Source organism: Phacochoerus africanus, chromosome X, assembly GCF_016906955.1.
Source record: "Phacochoerus africanus isolate WHEZ1 chromosome X, ROS_Pafr_v1, whole genome shotgun sequence".
NCBI lineage: Eukaryota > Metazoa > Chordata > Mammalia > Artiodactyla > Suidae > Phacochoerus > Phacochoerus africanus.
The window spans coordinates 63,043,889-63,062,350 of NC_062560.1; positions in this window are offsets into that span (position 1 = coordinate 63,043,889).

Sequence of the window (18,462 nt, forward strand, 5' to 3'; positions counted from 1 at the left end):
AAGTTAGAAGTTTTTAGCAAAGAGTTAGAAAATATAAGGAACAACCATATGTAATATTCCATTCAAAAGTAGCAGAATACACATTCTTTTCAAGTGCACATGGAACATTCTCCAGGATAGATCATATGCAAAGCCACAAAATAAACCTTGCTAAATTTAAGAAAATTGAAATTGCATCAAGCATCTTTTCCAACCACAATGCTATGAGACTAGAAATCAGCTATAAGAATGAATAGGCAATGGGGTCCTACTGTACAGCACAGGGAACTCTGTGTGATTGGGTCACCTTCCTGTACAACATAAATTGAAGAAACATTATAAATCAACTATACTTTAATTTAAAAAAACTTCCAAAACCCCAAACACATGAAAGCTAAACAATATGCTACTAAACAACTAATAGGTCATGGAAAAATTCAAAAAGGAAATAAAAAATACCTAGAAAACAAAGGAAAACAAAAACAAGATGATTCAAAAGCCATGGAAAATAGCAAAAGCAATTCTAAGAGAGAAGTTTAGAGTGACACAAGCTTAACTCAGGAAATAAGAAAAATCTCAAACAAACTACATAACCTACACCTAAAGCACTAGAAAAAGAACAACAAAGAAAACCTAAAGTTAGTAAGAGAAAGATCATAAAGATCAGAGAAAAAAATAAGTGAAATGGAGACTAAAACGAGATAAAATAGAAAAGACCAACAAAAATAAAGCTGGTTCTTTGAAAAGATAAATAAAATTGACACACATTTAGCTAGACTCATCAAGAATCAAGAGGTCCCAAATCAATAAAATTTGGAATGAAAAAGGAAAAGTTACAACAGACAGCACAGAAACACAAAGGACTCTAAGAGACTACCACAGGCAAATATATGCCAATAAAATTGACAGCCTGGAAGAAATGGATACATTCTTAGGAAGGTAAAATCTCCCAAGACAAAATAAAATAGAAACAAAAATAAATAGAAAATATGAACAGAAAAATTACCTGTAATGAAATTGAATCAGCTACTAAAAACACACAGCAAACAAAAGTGCAGGGTCACAGGATTCACAGGGAAATTCTATCAAACGTTGAGGGAAGAGCTAACACCTATCCTTCTGAAACTATTCCAAAAAAAATTGCAGAGGAAGGAACATGTCCAAACTAATTCTATGAGGCCACCATCATGCCGATACTAAAACCAGCCAAAATACCACAAAAAGAGAAAAAAGGAGAGTATTATCTTAAATAATAGTAAGTCCAGAGGTTAGGAAACATTCAGATTTGGTTGCTCCAATGGCTTGATAAAATCATAAAAGACAAGGTTCCTGAAATCCTTCTCCCCTGCTCTCCACCATATCTACCTGGGTTGCAAAGTGACTGATAGTAGTAATAAGAGCAATATTTAACATAAAACAGGAGTTGAAGGCCAGATTTTAATGGTTAACTTTAAAAAATTATTTTGGAGTATAGGTAACTTATAATGTTGAATTAGTTTCAGATGTACAACAAGGTGAATCAGTTAAACATATTACACACACATATGTGTGTGTGTGTGCATCTTCATTCTTTCTTCCCATATAGGTTATTATAAACTATTGAGTAGATTTCCCTGTCCCATACAGTAGGTTCTTATTAATCATCTACTATATACAGTAGTGCTATTCCCATCCTCCCAATTCCTCCCTCCACAACAGTTTCCCCCATAATGGCTACTTTTTTTAATTAAAATTTTATTTTTAGATGTAGATGCATTTGTAAGAAATAATGCAGAAAGATCCTGTATTCCCGTTGCCCAATTTCTCTCAATGGTAACATCTTGCAAAACTATAGTACTATATCACAACAAGGATGTTGGCACTGATGCAATCCACCGATCTTTTTTCTTTTTCTGCCATACCTGCAGCATATGGAAGTTTCCAAGCCAGGGATCAAATCTGAGCTGCAGCTGTGACCTATGCCACAGCTATGGCAATGCCAGATCCTTAACCCACTGTGCTACAGTGGGAACACCCAACCCACTTACCTTAACACATTTTCCCAGTTTTACATCTACTCATGTGTGTGTGTCTATTGATTTCTTTTCAATTTCGTGAGTTCATGGGTCCAACAACAGTCAAGCTACAAAGTATTTCCATTATCACAGGAATCCCACGTGTTGCCCTGCTTTTTAAAATTTTTTTATATTTATTTATTTAATTAATTAATTTTTTTATTGTTATTTCCCCAATACAATTTTTTTTCTACTGTACAGCATGGCGATCCAGTTACACATACATGTATATATTTTTTCTCACATTATCATGCTCCATCATAAGTGCCATTTGCAGCAACATGGATAGAACTAGAGACTCTCATACTGAGTGAAGCAAGTCAGAAAGAGAAAGACAAATACCATATGATATCACTTGTATCTGGAATCTAATATACGGCAGAAACAAACCTTTCCACAGAAAAGAAAATCATGTTGCCCTTTTATAGCCACACTTACCCTGTCCCCCACCCTACCCATGACCACTGGCGACCACTAATCTGCTCTCCATTTCTATAACTTTGTCATTTCAACTTTTGTAACTTCAAGAACATTATATAAATGAAATCATACAGTATATTACCTTTTGAGACTGGTTATTACTTTGAGTATAAAGTCTTTAGGTAAATCCAAGTTGTTGTATATATAAACAGTTCATTCCTTTTTTTACAGACTAGTATTATATTATATAATACTAATTATATTAGTATTATATTTTTATACAGACTAGTATTTGTTTACTGTGGCATTTACCTACCCTAGGACATTTTGGTTATCCCCAATTTTTTGCTATTACAAATAAAGTGACTATAAATAAGTGTGTTCAGATTTTTGTGTGAACATGAATTTATCCCTATCTGGAATAAATACCCAGGTGTGCATTTGCTGTGCCTATGGTAACTACATGTTCTGTGTTTTTTGTTTGTTTGTTTGTTTGTTTTGTTTTGTTTTTTGTTTTTTTTAAAGAGACTGCCAAACTTTTTTTAAAATGATTTATATTTTTCCATTATAGCTGGTTTACAGTATTCTATCAATTTTCTAATGTACAGCAAGGTGACCCAGTCACACATACATATATATATTCCTTTTCTCACATTATCACGCTCCATCATAAGTGAATAGATATTGTTTTTCAAGATTAGCTATTCCATTTTACATTCCATTCTCACCAGCGATGTATGAGTAATTCAGCTTCTCTGCCTCCTTGTTAACATTTGTTGATGTCACTATTTTTTATTTTAGCCATTCAGAAAGATGTGTAGTGATATCTTGCTGTGGTTTTAATTTTCATTTCTCTAGTGGCTAACAAAGCTAACACCTTGTCACATGTTTATTTGCCATCCATATATCATCTTCAGCGAAATGTCTGTTCATGTCCTTTGCCCATTTTTACTGTTGATTTTGAGGTACAAGTCCTTTGTCAGATATGTGCTTTTCTCCCAGCCTGTAGCTTTCTTTTATCCTCATCACAGCCTCCTTTATAGAGCTAAAACTTTCAATTTTGATTTTTTTTTAATCTTTAGGGCCGCATTTGGGGCATATGGAAGTTCCCAGGTTAGGGGTTGAATTGGAGCTGCAGCTGCCGGCCTACACCACAGCCATAGCGATGTGGGATCCAAGCCGTGTCTATGACCACAGCTCAAGGCAATGCCAGATCCTTAACCCACTGAGCAAGGCCAGGGATCAAATTCATATCCTCACGGATACTAGATGGGTTCATAACATGCTGAGCCACAACAGGAACTCCTGATTTTAAATGTTGAACCAGTCTTACATTCTGGGTTAACCTTCACTTGTTCACGACATATCACCCTTTTTATATAATAGTAGATTTAACTTGACTATATCTTGTCAAGGACTTTTTATTTATGCTAATGAGTAATATTGATCTGTAGTTTACTTTTTAACGTCTTTGTTAATTTTATTATCAGAATAATGATGACCTCATAAAATGAATTAGGATGTGTTCCTTCATTTTCTCATAAAGTTTTTGTATGCTTGGTATTAATTTTTGCTGTGTATTGATTGAATTCACCAGTGAAATTCTGTGCAAAATATTGTGGACTGCCTAAGAATTGTTCTGTGGAGAGTGTTCATGGTTGGTATCAGATTTTTCAAAGGGTTTCTTCTGTGTTCTCCGAATTGTGAAGAGCTACTAGCTATTTACAGATTTATAGTATAAATTGCTGGTTGTGGCATATGTTCTTGGCTTGTTAATTTTATCGAGTAAGTAATATACATGTTTACTCTGAAATATGTATTTTTAAAAGTCCTAAAACAAATTCTCTGGAGGCCTTCTCCAGGTATGTGGAAGTTAGCTTCAGTCATGCTCCAAATTCTTTCCTCTTTCCTGGAAAATATTGTTTCAATGCCTATCAAGGGCAGCTGCGGAAAGGGAAAATCATGCCACTGTAAGAAAGAACAACCTGATCTTGGGCGTGGTGTGCTATTTTGGTGGGATTCTGTTTGAGCATGTAGTGGAGCTGATTACAATAAAAAGTAAAAAAAAAAAAGAAACCTTTTTCTAGAATCCTGAAACAACTTACTTCTCCTCTCCTAATGGTACCCTCAAATCAGAGCTCATTTGTCTACTACATGAGGCATTGATATCTAGAGCACTGAGGGTTGAGGAGAGGTTGTTTCTCCCTAACTCCTATATGGAATGGTCATACTCAGGGGGAGAACTGAAATCTGTGGCGGAAAAAAAACACTGTCCACTGGTCACAGTCCTATTCCATCAATGACTCAGGAACAGGCATTACTACCCCTAGATGGTGGAGGTATATAGCCCCATATGGCTAAGTAAAGTGGTAGCTCCCTATGGTTAATTCCCCACCCTCATCAATCCTGACAAGCACCATCCCACATGAAGTTGCTGCCTGTATTGATAGACACTACAAATATGATGAAGCAGAAATAAGCAAGCATGCCAGCATTTATTATAAAACAACCAACGGAACAGAAGAAAAGAGGGGAATATGGCAATAGAGCTGTATTTACATCCATTCATGGGTCTGTTTTTGCAGCATGCATGGTTTCAGACCATGAAATTTTTATGTGTATTATATCCTTTCCTACAAAGAAAGGCAGAAGGTCAGCTGTTCCAGGAAGAATCTTGACATCAAAAGAACTGGGGATTCTCCTGGTTTGTCAGAAAGGGGAGACAGATTGGAAGGGAGAAATCAGAGAGTTAGACGTTCAGCCATAGCTCTCACCCAAAGCATCTTGTGAAGCAATCCAAGGTTCTCCAGAATGGAGTCTTACAAGTATCATGGGGAGCAGCAGGTTGACTTGACAAGCCACTGATTTTTTTTTTGTCTTTTCTAGGGCTGCACCTGTGACATATGGAGGTTCCAAGGCCAAGGGTCTAATCAGAGCTGTAGCCGCCGGCCTATGCCAGAGCCACAGCAATGCGGGATCCAAGCTGCATCTGCGACCTATACCACAGCTCACAGCTCACAGCAACGCCAGATCCTTAACCCACTGAGCAAGGCCAGGGATCGAACCTGAAACCTCATGGTTGGATTTGTTAACTGCTGAGCCATGACGGGAACTCCAACAAGCCACTGATTTTGGATTGGTTCTGAATAATATCAATCAAAAACAACAAAAGTCACAGGTTCCTGTCTGGGTCATTGACAGCCTGCACAAAGAAAGGACATATTCTCACTCTAAGAGTCCCTATAAGCCCTGTCATTTGTCTCTTCGCTCAGCCCTGGGGAAGACTCCCAGGGTGCTTTCTTAAGTGATGTCCCAATGCTTATATAGCGCATGGTCTAAGGTGAAGTCTGTGATGGGCATTAAGATACAGACATTTGTCCCTTTCTTGACCCCCCATTAGATCCTTGAGCTAGGAGACCCTTTTCACCCCCACCCTGTTGGAGCCTGTGTTACTTTCATTTGGATATTATCTTTAGAAAACACAGTCTGACAAGTAGGTAAACTCATTGAGTCTAAATCTCCTAAATGATGTAATTGCTGCATGTAATAGTTTCATCCTACTCTATACTCCTAAGTTAGTAGGAAAAATCCTCATGCTATTTCCATTTGCTCAGAATCTATCCTAAAAAATAAAGAGAAATGTCTTTATTAAAATATAAAAGATTTGTGTGACAGTTGCACGATCTACCCCAAAAGGTTTAAAAATGCTATGATAAAATAAACCATTGTTAGAAAGTGTTCAGTTAGGCAACCCAGAGCTCTTTGAATGATCCAAGATACCATTTCTAGATGTAGACAACCCTTCTTGTATTCACCCCTTCATTTGGTAAAAAATGTTTTTTGAGAGCTTACCATGTGGCAGTCTGTCATTGTGAAAGCCAAATAGTTGTTTCCTGTTGTATAAATTAAAATGTCTTAGATAATTGGGAAGATTGAACATTTTCCATCTATTTATTGAATTTCTTATTTTATCAATTATCTATTCTTTTTCCCTTCCTGGGCAGTAATACATATCTTTTTTTCCTATTTCATTTGTAAAGTGTTAGATACACCAGATAGCCTCTGTCTAAATGCTTCTTTTACTCTTAAATCTTGTCTGGTTCAGCAGATATCCTCTGATTGACTTACTGTCTCTTGGACAGTGAGTGCCAATCTTGTCCTATCTGACTGTCCTCTCTCTCTCTCTCTCTCTATTCCATTCTTTTCTGTTCACATAGTGACTCTCCACAATTTTAGAAACATATTTAGCCAGATCCCAAGATTCATCTTGTACTTAAAGAATCACATGCTGCTTTTCTTCAACAATAAAAATTAAAGAGGAAAGATGAAGAACAAATTTGTTCAGGTCTTTCTTTTATCCACTTTAGTATAAGTAAACAACTACAAAACTCAGGTTGCACAATATGAAATGAAAAAAAAAAATTCCATGAATAAGAATACTAAAACATCCTGTCCTCAGTTTAAAGAAAAAGGGCTCAGTTCATTATGCTCTTCTTTTATTTTTTCGCCTTTTTTTTTTAGGGCCTCACCTGCAGCATATGGAAGTTTCCAGGCTAAAGGTGGAATTGAGGCTGCAGCTGCCAGCCCAAACTACAGCCACAGCAATGCCAGATCTTAGCCATGTCTGTGACCTATACCACAGCTCATGGCAATGCTGGATCCTTAACTCACTGAGTGAGGCCAGGGATCAAACCCACATCCTCAAGGATACTAGTCCACAATGGGAACTTCCTCATTGTTCTTTTCTGTCCCCTTATTTTAACATGCAGGTGTATACCATGGAGGTCAATGAATTGTATGGATGTCCTCTCCCTCCAGCTCTTGAAACACAAGATGCTGATTAAGAGACACTTTTCCTTTAGTCCCATGTACTTCATTGCCCAATTTTACCTCCTATGTTATAGTTGAACTCTTAGAAGTCAAGAAAATGAAGTGGCAAAAAGTGTAAAATGAGTCTACTGGAAAGAACATTGGCATCAAAGTCAAGAAATCTAAGTTCCCAGGGTGTGACCAATCATGAATAGCACCTTGGATAAGACAGTATCACATCATCCAGCCCTTGCAACTCAAGAATTGGGTTGCCATACTTATACTGCCATTTGTAAACATGCATTCACCTAAGGCCTATTAGTATAATAAAAATGCAAGAAACAGAAGCAAAATCACACAAACATTGGGAAAATGATCAATAAGCCATTTTCAATCAATGGGGAAAGTAGGCAGTATTTCAGTAAATAGTTTTGTAACACCATTTAAGTATTTGGGGGAAAGCAAGGTAACTTTCTTTCCAAAACCATGAGATGAAACTGAATGTGCATTACAATCAAAATGTTGTTTAATTTCAATCAAAATGTTATTTAATATGGGAGTTCCCTGGTAGAACATTGGGTTAATGATGTGCTGTTTCACTGCAGTGGTTTGGGTCACTGCTCTGGTACGGTTTTGATCCCTGGGCCAGGAACTTCCACTTGCCGTGAGTGAGGACAAAAAAATTGTTTAATAATTAAAATCTCAGTTTTTATGGATGCACAGCAGAAAGGAGAGAAGAAACCGTATCAATATCTTGGTAGTGATTCATTTTTGGTATATGTCGGTGAGAGAGAATAGATCATTTGTGCCTTCCTATATAAACTTTTCTATAATTGTTAATAAAAGGAAAACTGAATTTTAACATCGTGGATAGGTAAAATAAAGGTTAACATCTTGGATAGGTAAAATAAAGGTAATTTAAAAAATTTTAAGCATATTTTACAGTTTTATAAAGAACTACCATCTCTTGCCTTCTTGACAAACAAGGAGTATCTTTGCTAAGCCATGGACACTAGAGAAAAATATGTAGGTAATCAAATCACTTGAATTCCACTGTTCAATAGTATTATTAACTTTTTTATTGTCTCATTGCTTCTCTGTATTGTGTGTGGGGGGGTATGTACCATAAGATTTTACACATTGAGATCTTAATGCATGTATAATATAAAAATAATTTTATAGGGTTCTTTGAAAGTATAATTCATTTACTTGCTCTCCTCCAGGCAAATCAAGTCTCTTCTGTGATACAATTCTATATATATATGGAAAAGAAATAAATGCTTTAGAAATTATGAGAGAACACATAAAGATGTAAACATAACTAGAATTTTCAATTCCCATCCAGTAATCTTCTTCTTAAGTGATACCTATTAGCAACTAGGTAACAATGGCAACCCTGGAGTGACTGTGAAACTTTTGAAGCTCGAAAAGGTGGGTATCTCCATCCATGCTAAGGTTGTGAAGTATAGTGGGCCCTTCAAGTTTTGGGAAGTTTTAATAAAGGCCTGAGGGCGCTGTGCTTTCACCACACATGTGGAATGCTGTTTAGAAACTTACTGTTTTGGAAAACATGTGGTTGTGAAGAGAAAGAATGAAAGTGTGGGGGATGAGGAACCTTTGATTTCTGAGTGGCTGCATGAACACCTATATAATCGAGAAGCAGCTATGCTGCATTCAGTTACTAAAAGAGATGGGGTTAAGATGGCAGAATAGAAGGACTGGAGCTCAACCTCTCTCCTAAAAACAACAAAATTCACAACTAAAGGCTGAGCAATCTTCAACAAAATGGACCGGAAACTTTCAAAAAGACATCGTACTCCAGAAGACAAAGAGAAGGCCACATCAAGAGGTAGGAGGGCCAATTACACGATATAAGCAACCCCATACCTCCTGGGTGGGAAGCCCCACAGACTAGAAACTAACTGGGTCAGAGGGACTCACCTACAGGAGTGAGAGTTCTGAGCCCCACATCAAACTCCCACCTGTGGGGATCTGGCACTGGGAGACAGAGCCCCTGGAGCACCTGGCATTGAAGGCCAGTGGGGCTTGTGTGGAGGAACTCCACGGGACTGGGGGAAATGTAGACCCCATTCTTAAAAGGCACACACAGACATTCACGTGCACTTGGTCCCAGGGCAAAGCAAAGTCTCCATAGGAACCAGGGGCAAACCTGACTGCGGTTCTTGGAGGACCTCCTGGGAAAACAGGGGTGAATGTGGCTTGTTGTGTGGGAAGGACCTTGGAAGCAAAGCTTTCGGGAATATTCAGCAGTGTGCCTTTCTCTGGAGGTGGCCTTTTTGGGAAAATCTGGCCCCACCCATCAGTCAGCACTGAGAAGCCCCAAGGCAAACAACAATCCAGGTGGGATCACGGCCCCACCCCTCAGTAATCAGGCTGCCTAAAGACCCCTCAGGCACACAGCCACCTCTAATCCCATCCGGAAACAAAGTGCCACCCACCATAGGGATTAGAATCAGCTCCACCTACCAGTGGGCAGGCATCAGCCCCTCCCATTAGGAAGCCTACAGCAAGCCCCCATACCCACTTCAGCCACAAGGGGGGCAAACACCAGAAGTAAGAGAGGCTACAACTCTATTATCTGTAAAAAGGTCACCATGCCAAAAACCTATCAAAATGAAAAGACACAGAACTATAACTCAGATGAGGGAGAAAGGCAAAACCCCAGAAAAACAGCTAAGTGATCAGGAGATTCTCAGCCTCCAGGAAAAAGACTCTAGACTGTTGGTGCTGAAGATGATGCAAGACATTGGAAATAAACTGGAGGCAAAGATGGATAACTTACAGGAAACACTGACCAAAGAGATACAAGATATAAAACTTAAACAAGAAGAGATGCAAAATACAATAACTGAAAGGAAAAATTCACTAGAAGCAGCCAACAGCAGAATACAAGAGGCAGAAGTACGAATAAGCGAGGTGGAGGACAGATTAGTGGAAATCATGGATGCGGAACAGAAAAGAGAAGAAAGATTGAAAACAAATGAAGAGAGTCCCAGAGAACTCTGGGACAACGTGAAACACACCAAAATCTGTATTATAGGGGTGCCAGAAGGAGAAGAGAGAGAGAAGGGGACAGAAAAACTATTCCAAGAGATAATAGCCAAAAACGTCCCTAACATGGGAAAGGAACCACTCACTCAAATCCAGGAAGCACAACGAGTACCATATAAAATAAACCCAAGGAAGAACACCCCAAGACACATATTAATCAAACTGACCAGAATTAAAGACAAGGAGAAAATCTTGAAAGCAGCTAGGGAAAAGAAACAAATAACATACAAGGGAACCCCAAAAAGGTTATTGGCAGATTTTTCAGCAGAAACTCTGCAGGCCGGAAGGGAGTGGCATGATATACTTAACGTGAGGAAAGGAAAAAAATCTCCAACCAAGATTCCTTTACCCAGCAAGGCTCTCATTCAGATTTGAAGGAGAAATCAAAAGCTTCACAGAGAAGCAAAAGCTAAGAGAATTCAGCAATACTAAGCCAGTCTTACAGCAAATACTAAAGGAACTTCTCTAGGCAGAAAAGGAAAGACAGCAACAGGAAACAAAAATACCACAAATGACAAGGCTCACCAGTAAAGGTATATATACAGTAAAGATACGAAATCATCCATGCACAATTATCCCACCAAAATCAGAAATCATGAGAAGAGGAGGGTACAAATGCAAGACACTGGAGATGAACTTGCAACTAAGAGACCAACAACTTAAAACAATCTCATATACATATAGACTCTTATATCAAAACTTCAGAATAAATGCAAACCAAAGATCTACAATTGATACACAAACAAATAAGAAAAATCAACTCAAATACAACACTAAAGATAGTCATCAAACCACAAGAGGAGAGAACAAAAGAAGAAGGGAAGAAAAAGAGCAACAAAAACAAATCCAAAGCAATTAACAAAATGGCAATAAGAACATATATATCAATAATTACCTTAAATGTTAGTGGACTAAACGCCCCAACCAAAAGACATAGACTGGCTCAATGGATACAAAAACAAGAGCCATATATACGCTGTCTTCAAGAGACCCACTTCACTTCTAGGGGCCCACACAATATGAAAGTGAGAGGATGGAAGAAAATATTCCATGCAAACATGAATCGAAAGAAAGCTGGGGTAGCAATACTCATAACAGACAAAATAGACTTTAAAATGAAGAATATTTTAAGGGACAAGGAAGGTCACTACACAATGATCAAAGGATCAATCCAAGAAGAAGATATAACAATTTTAAATATCTACGCACCCAACATAGGTTCACCGCAATATATAAGGCAACTGCTAACAACCTGAAAAGGACAAATCGACAATAACACAATCATAGTGGGGGACTTGAACACCCCACTTACAGCAATGGACAGATCAACCAGAGAGAAAATCAATAAGGAAACACAGGCCCTGAATGAAGCATTAGACCAGATGGATTTAATAGATATTTATAGGACATTCCATCCAAAAGCAACAGAATTCTCAGAATGCTCAAGTGCACATGGAACATTCTCTAAGATTGATCACATCCTGGGCTACAAATCCAACCTTGGTAACTTTAAGAACATTGAAATCATATCAAGCATCTTTTCCGACCACAACGCTATACGACTGGAAATCAACAACAAGAAAAAACCTTCAAAAACAACAAGCACGTGGAGACTGAACAACATGCTACTCAACAACCAATGGATCACTGGAGAAATCAAAAAGGAAATTAAAAAATACCTAGAAGCAAACGCCAACAAAGATACAACACTCCAAAACATATGGGATGCAGCAAAAGCCATTCTAAGAGGAAAGTTTATAGCGATACAAGCCCACCTCAGGAAACAAGAAAAAGCTCAAATAAACAAGCTAACTTTATATCTAAAGCAGCTTGAGAGAGAAGAACAGACAAGTTCTTAAGTTAGTAGAAGGAAAGAAATCATAAAGATCAGAGCAGAAATCAATGAAATAGAAATGAAGAAAACCACAGAAAAGATCAATGAAATGAAAAGCTGCTTCTTTGAAAAGATCAACAAAATTGATAAACCCTTAGCCAGGCTTATCAAGAAAAAAAGAGAGGACTCAAATCAATAAAATTAGAAATGAAAAAGGAGAAGTAACAATGGACATCACATAAATACAAAGGATCCTAAGAGACTACTATATGCAACTATCTGCCAATAAAACGGAAAACCTAGAAGAAATGGACAAATTCTTAGCAAAGTACAATCTTCCAAGGCTAAACCAAGATGAAATAGAAAAGATGAATGGACCCATCACAATGACTGAAATTGAAACTGTGATTAAAATACTTCCAACAAACAAAAGTCCAGGACCAGATGGCTTCACCGGCAAATTCTATCCAACATTTAGAGAAGAGCTAACACCTCTCCTTCTGAAACTATTTCAAAAAATCGCACAGGAAGGGATACTCCCAAACTCATTCTATGAGGCCGCCATCACCCTGATACCAAAACCAGACAAAGATACCACACAAAAAAAGAAAACTACAGGCCAATTTCACTGATGAACATCAATGCAAAAATCCTCAACAAAATACTAGCAAACCACATCCAACAACACATTAAAAGGATTGTACATCATGATCTGGTGGGATTTATCCCAGGGATGCAAGGGTTCTTCAATATCTGCAGAGCAATCAGTGTGATACACCACATTAACAAACTGAAGAATAAAAACCTTATGATCCTCTCAATAGACGTGGAAAAAGCCTTTGACAAGATCCAACACCCAGTTCTGATAAAAACCCTTCAGAAAGTGGGCACAGAGGGAACCTAGCTCAACATCATAAAGGCCATATGTGACAAACCCAGAGCTAACATCATTCTCAACGGTGAAAAGCTGAAAGAATTCCCACTGAGATCAGGAACAAGACAAGAATGTCCCCTCTCGCCACTACTCTTCAACATAGTTTTGGAAGTCCTAGCCATGGCAATCAGAGAAGTAAAAGAAATAAAAGGAATCCGAATTGGAAAGGAAGAATTAATACTATCCCTATTTGCAGATGACATGATACAATACCTAGAGAATCCTAAAGACTCTACCAGAAAACTGTTAGAGCTCATCCATGAATTTGGCAAAGTCACAGGATACAAAAATAATACGCAGAAATCAACGGCATTTTTATACACTGACAATGAAAGATCAGATAGAGAAATTAGGGAAGCATCCAAAAGAATAAAATACCTAGGAGTAAACCTACCTAAAGAGTCAAAAGACTTGTACTCTGAAAACTCTAGGACACTGATGAAAGAAATCAAACATGACACAAATAGATGGAAAGACATACCATGCTCATGGATTGGAAGAGTTAACATTATCAAAATGACTATACTACCCAGGGTAATCTACAGATTCAATGCAATCCCTATCAAATTACCAAGGACATTTTTCACAGAACTCGAACAAAATATTTTAAAGTTTGTTTGGAAGCACCAAAGACCCAGAATAGCCAAAGACATCCTGAAAAAGAAAAATGGAGCTGGAGGAATCAGGCTCCCGGACTTCGGACTATACTACAAAGAAACAGTCATCAAAACTGTATGTTACTGGCACAAAGATAGATATATGGATCAGTGGAACAGGATAGAAAGCCCAGAATTCAACCCACCCACCTACAGCCAACTAATCTATGACAAAGGAGCCAAGGATATACAATGGAGAAAGGACAGCTTGTTCAATAAGTGGTGCTGGGAAAACTGGACAGCCACATGGACAAGAATGAAATCAGAACACTCCCTAACACCATACACAAAAATAAACTCCAAATGGATTAAAGACCTAGATATAAGACCAGACACTATCAAACTCTTAGAGGAAAACCTAGGCCAAACACTCTCTGACGTAAATGACAGCAACATCTTCTCAGATTCACCTCTTCAAGTAATGACAGTAAAAACGAAAATAAGCAAATGGGACCTAATTACACTTAAAAGTTTCTGCACAGCAAAGGAAACCCTAAACAACATGAAAAGACAACCCACAGAATGGGAGAAAATCTTTGCAAGTGAATCGACTGACAAGGGATTCATCTCCAAAATTTATAAACACCTCCTACCGCTCAATACGAAAAAAACAAACAACCCCATCAAAAAAATGGGCAGGGAGTTCCCGTAGTGGCACAGTGGTTAACGAATCCGACTAGGAACCATGAGGTTGCGGGTTCGGCCCCTGCCCTTGCTCAGTGGGTTAACGATCCGGCTTTGCCGTGAGCTGTGGTGTAGGTTGCAGATGCGGCTCCGATCCCGCGTTGCTGTGGCTCTGGCGTAGGCCGGCGGCTACAGCTCCGATTCAACCCCTAGCCTGGGAACCTCCATATGCCGCGGGAGCGGCCCAAGAAATAGCAACAACAACAACAACAATAACAACAACAACAAAAAGACAAAAAAAAAATGGGCAGAATATCTAAACAGACAGTTCTCCAAAGAAGACATACAGATGGCCAAAAGACACATGAAAAGATGTTCAACATCTTTGAAATGCAAATCAAAACCACGATGAGGTACCACCTTACACCAGCCAGAATGGCCATCATCAAAAAGCCTACAAACAATAAGTGCTGGAGAGGGTGTGGGGAAAAAGGAACCCTCTTACACTGTTGGTGGGATTGTAAATTGGTGCAACCACTGTGGAAAACAGTGTGGATATTCCTCAGAAAACTCAAAATAGAAGTACCATTTGATGCAGCAATCCCACTCCTGGGCATCTATCCAGAGAAAATCATGACTCGAAAAGACACATGTACTCCAATGTTCATTGCAGCACTATTTTTGCAATAGCCAAGACCTGGAACCAACCTAAATGTCCATGGACAGAGGAGTGTATCAAGAAGATGTCATACATATAGACAATGGAATATTACTCAGCCGTTAAAAGGAACGAAATACCAGCAGTTTTAGCAACATGGATGGACCTAGAAGTTATCAGGCTAAGTGAAGTCAGCCATACAATGAGACACCAACATCAAATGCGTTCACTGACATGTGGAATCTGAAAAAAGGACACCATGAACTTCTTTGCAGAACAGATGCTGACTCGCAGACATTGAAAAAATTATGGTCCCTGGAGGGGACAGTTGGAGGGGAATGTGCTTGGGTTGTGGGGTGGAAATCCTGTGAAATTGGATTGTTATGATCATTATACAAGTATAAATGTAATATACTCATTGAGTAACTTTAAAAAAATACAAAATGAAATTTAAAAAGTGAGATAAAATCACATAAAACTTCATGTTAGTTTGAAGTTTCATTTTTATAATGTAATGATTTGATATTTGTATAAATTGTAAAATTATCCCCCAAATAAATCTAGTTAACATCCATCATCATTCATATTTACAAGTATTTTTTCATGTGATGCGAACTTTTAAGATTTACCTTCATAGCAACTTCCAAATATACACTACTGTATTGCTACCTATAGTCATTATGCTGTACACTACATTCCCCTGATATTTATTTTATAATGGGCTATTTGGACCTTTTGACTCCTTCTACACATGTCTGCCCATCCCTCTACCCCCACCTCTAATAACCAACAATCTGTTCTTTGCATGTATGACCGCCTTTTAAAAAATCTTTTTTGGTTTATTTAGATTCCACATATAAGTGAGAATAGTACTTAACTTTGTCTGACTTATTTTACTTAGCATAATGCCCTCAAGGCGCATCCATGTTGTCACAAACATTAAGATTTTCTTTTTTATTGATGAATAATTTTCCATTGTATATGTATGCAACATTCTCTTCTTCCATTCATCAATTGATGAAAACTTCCATTATTTCAATATTTGGATATTCTAAAGCTGCAAAGACCATGAGAGTTAATTTTTCATTGTCTTCAGATAAATGCCAAGAGGTGGGATTTCTGGATCATATGCTACTCCTATTTTTAATTTTTCAGAAAAACAAAAGTCTCTAATGCCTTATCTGCCCACCTACTCCAAACCTACTTCTGTTTCCTTTAATGATTTTTTTCTTAGTTGTTATAAAGTCAGTGTGTCTTTTTCAGTAATCATAATTTACTTTGCTCCCATATTTTTTTCTCATTCAGACTATTCACCTGGAGTTTTATGAAAGGGGGTCAAGCATTTTCACAGAAAAACAAAAGTACATGATTTAGCCAGATCATGCTCTAACCAAATCCTTAATTTTCAGACTTGAAAACATGTTTTTACATGAGATTTACTCCACTTGTCCTGACCATTTATCCAGTGAGAAGCCACAGAAAGAGCAATGCCATTCTGGAGTCTCCTGTATTGAATAAACAAAGTGCTTGATGAAGGTGTGAGTACCAAGAGAAAGGTGAGGGAAGTAGAGTCAGGCTACCAGTCCAGTGTTGCAAAGAGCAACTAATCTAGAAAGTCAAAAACTGCCAGTCAATAATAGCATCCAGCTGTGGATGAAAAATGTTACCTACCAGATAAGTAAGCAAAGGGTGTTGTAGCCATCAATCCATCAGCCACTGCAGCTGGTCCAACTGTGCACCCTGAGGGGATGCAGGATGAAGAGAAACAGGATACTGGCCCAGATAGTTAAGATGTATATCAAAGGAATGAGTCCAATGAGCCTGAACTCTTGCATCTTCTTATATATAGAAAAGCACTAAATTCATTAACTTGAGATGTCTGGGGTTTTTTACTTTTTTTTTTTTTTTTTTTTTTTTTTTTTTTTTTTTTTGCTTCCTAGCAGCACATGGAGTTCCAGAGTCAGGGATCAGATTTGAGCTGGAGATCAAACCTGCCTCCTGGATCTGCAGAGACACTGCTGATTCCATTGCACAACAGTGGGAACTCCTGGTTTTCTTTAATTAACAGTAATCTTTTGATGTTCCAACTACTTGGTTTTTGTTGAAAAAAGCCCTATACCACCTGGCTCCTCCCTTACCACTTCAGAGCAGTCCCTTGGAGCTATCTGAGAAGCTGTCTTCTGGGCTTAAATTCTCTGTTTTTCCTGCCAGATAAAATATTATTCTCAACTTTTAGGCTGTACATTGTTTTTAGTCGACACAGTCATCTCCATAAAAGGGTCAACTGTCCAATCTGCCATAGATAGGTAAAGGGGTCACAATCCTATGCTATGCCCACCACCAACTTGCAGTTTTCAACTGGAATCACAAGTTAGAATGCAATTATACATGTGTGTGTGCATGATGAGTAAACTTCAATAGTGATGATTGTTGTACAACTATAAATATAATAAAATTCATTGAGTAAATAAATCAAATAAAATCCTTGGTCATATATCCTTAAACAGTGTGTTTAGTATTCTTATTTTTTAATTTAGAAAAGTCTTTTTTTAGCTTTTGTTTTTTAAAGTATATTTGATTTTAAAAAGAATAAACTTCAATAAAGTGGTTTCTTTTTTAAAAAAGAAATGCACTAGTGTCTGTGTAGGAAATAGAGCCAAGCCATAGCTTGATTTTAAAAGGTCCCATTAGAGAATAAGCTATGACCACTGAAAAATTACTGTGCAAATGGTTGATGTAAAGCAGACTTATTTGCTTTCCAGCTCATGTCTGGTTATGGCCTGGAAAACAGGGAGTTTTTCCTTTAAATTTAGTGGGGTTTCTGGGGATCACTATAATTTGGGAACTAGTATCAATCAAGGCCATAAAGGATATTGTACTCCAGCTAGTGTACTACCATGGGAGAAATACCTCAGGAGGTCACTGGGGACCTGGAGACATGCCTCATGTTAGGGAATAGGGCATCTGACCCTACACTTTGGGGATGGGTTCAAGGGAGAAGGAGATTGGATATTTGGTATAGCTTGACCTAGAAGAGCTGGAGCTCCTCAGAGATATTACCCCAAATAAGATAGGTAGGGAAGCCCAGACTCACCAATACCAAGTCTTTGGGTGAGGGCTCTGCAGTGGTGGGAGGTGGCCCTGGGAAATCTGAAATGGGGGCTTATCTCAGTAGTTCTGCCACCTTGGGAAGTGATGACCTAGATCTCAGGACCCTTTTCATGAGCTTTCAGTTGATCCTAGGCCATCTAAGGCCATCTTAATGACTACTAGAATAATTAAAGGCAGTGGAGAAGCCTATAATTTGGGCTGCTCCCATGAGAAATGACTGCCAGGTGCTGGTTTCAAAAAGAGCTTTCTTGGGACAGGCTTAGGTTTCGTGTCCACTGGAATGCTTAAAATAGTGATAAACTGATTGAGCT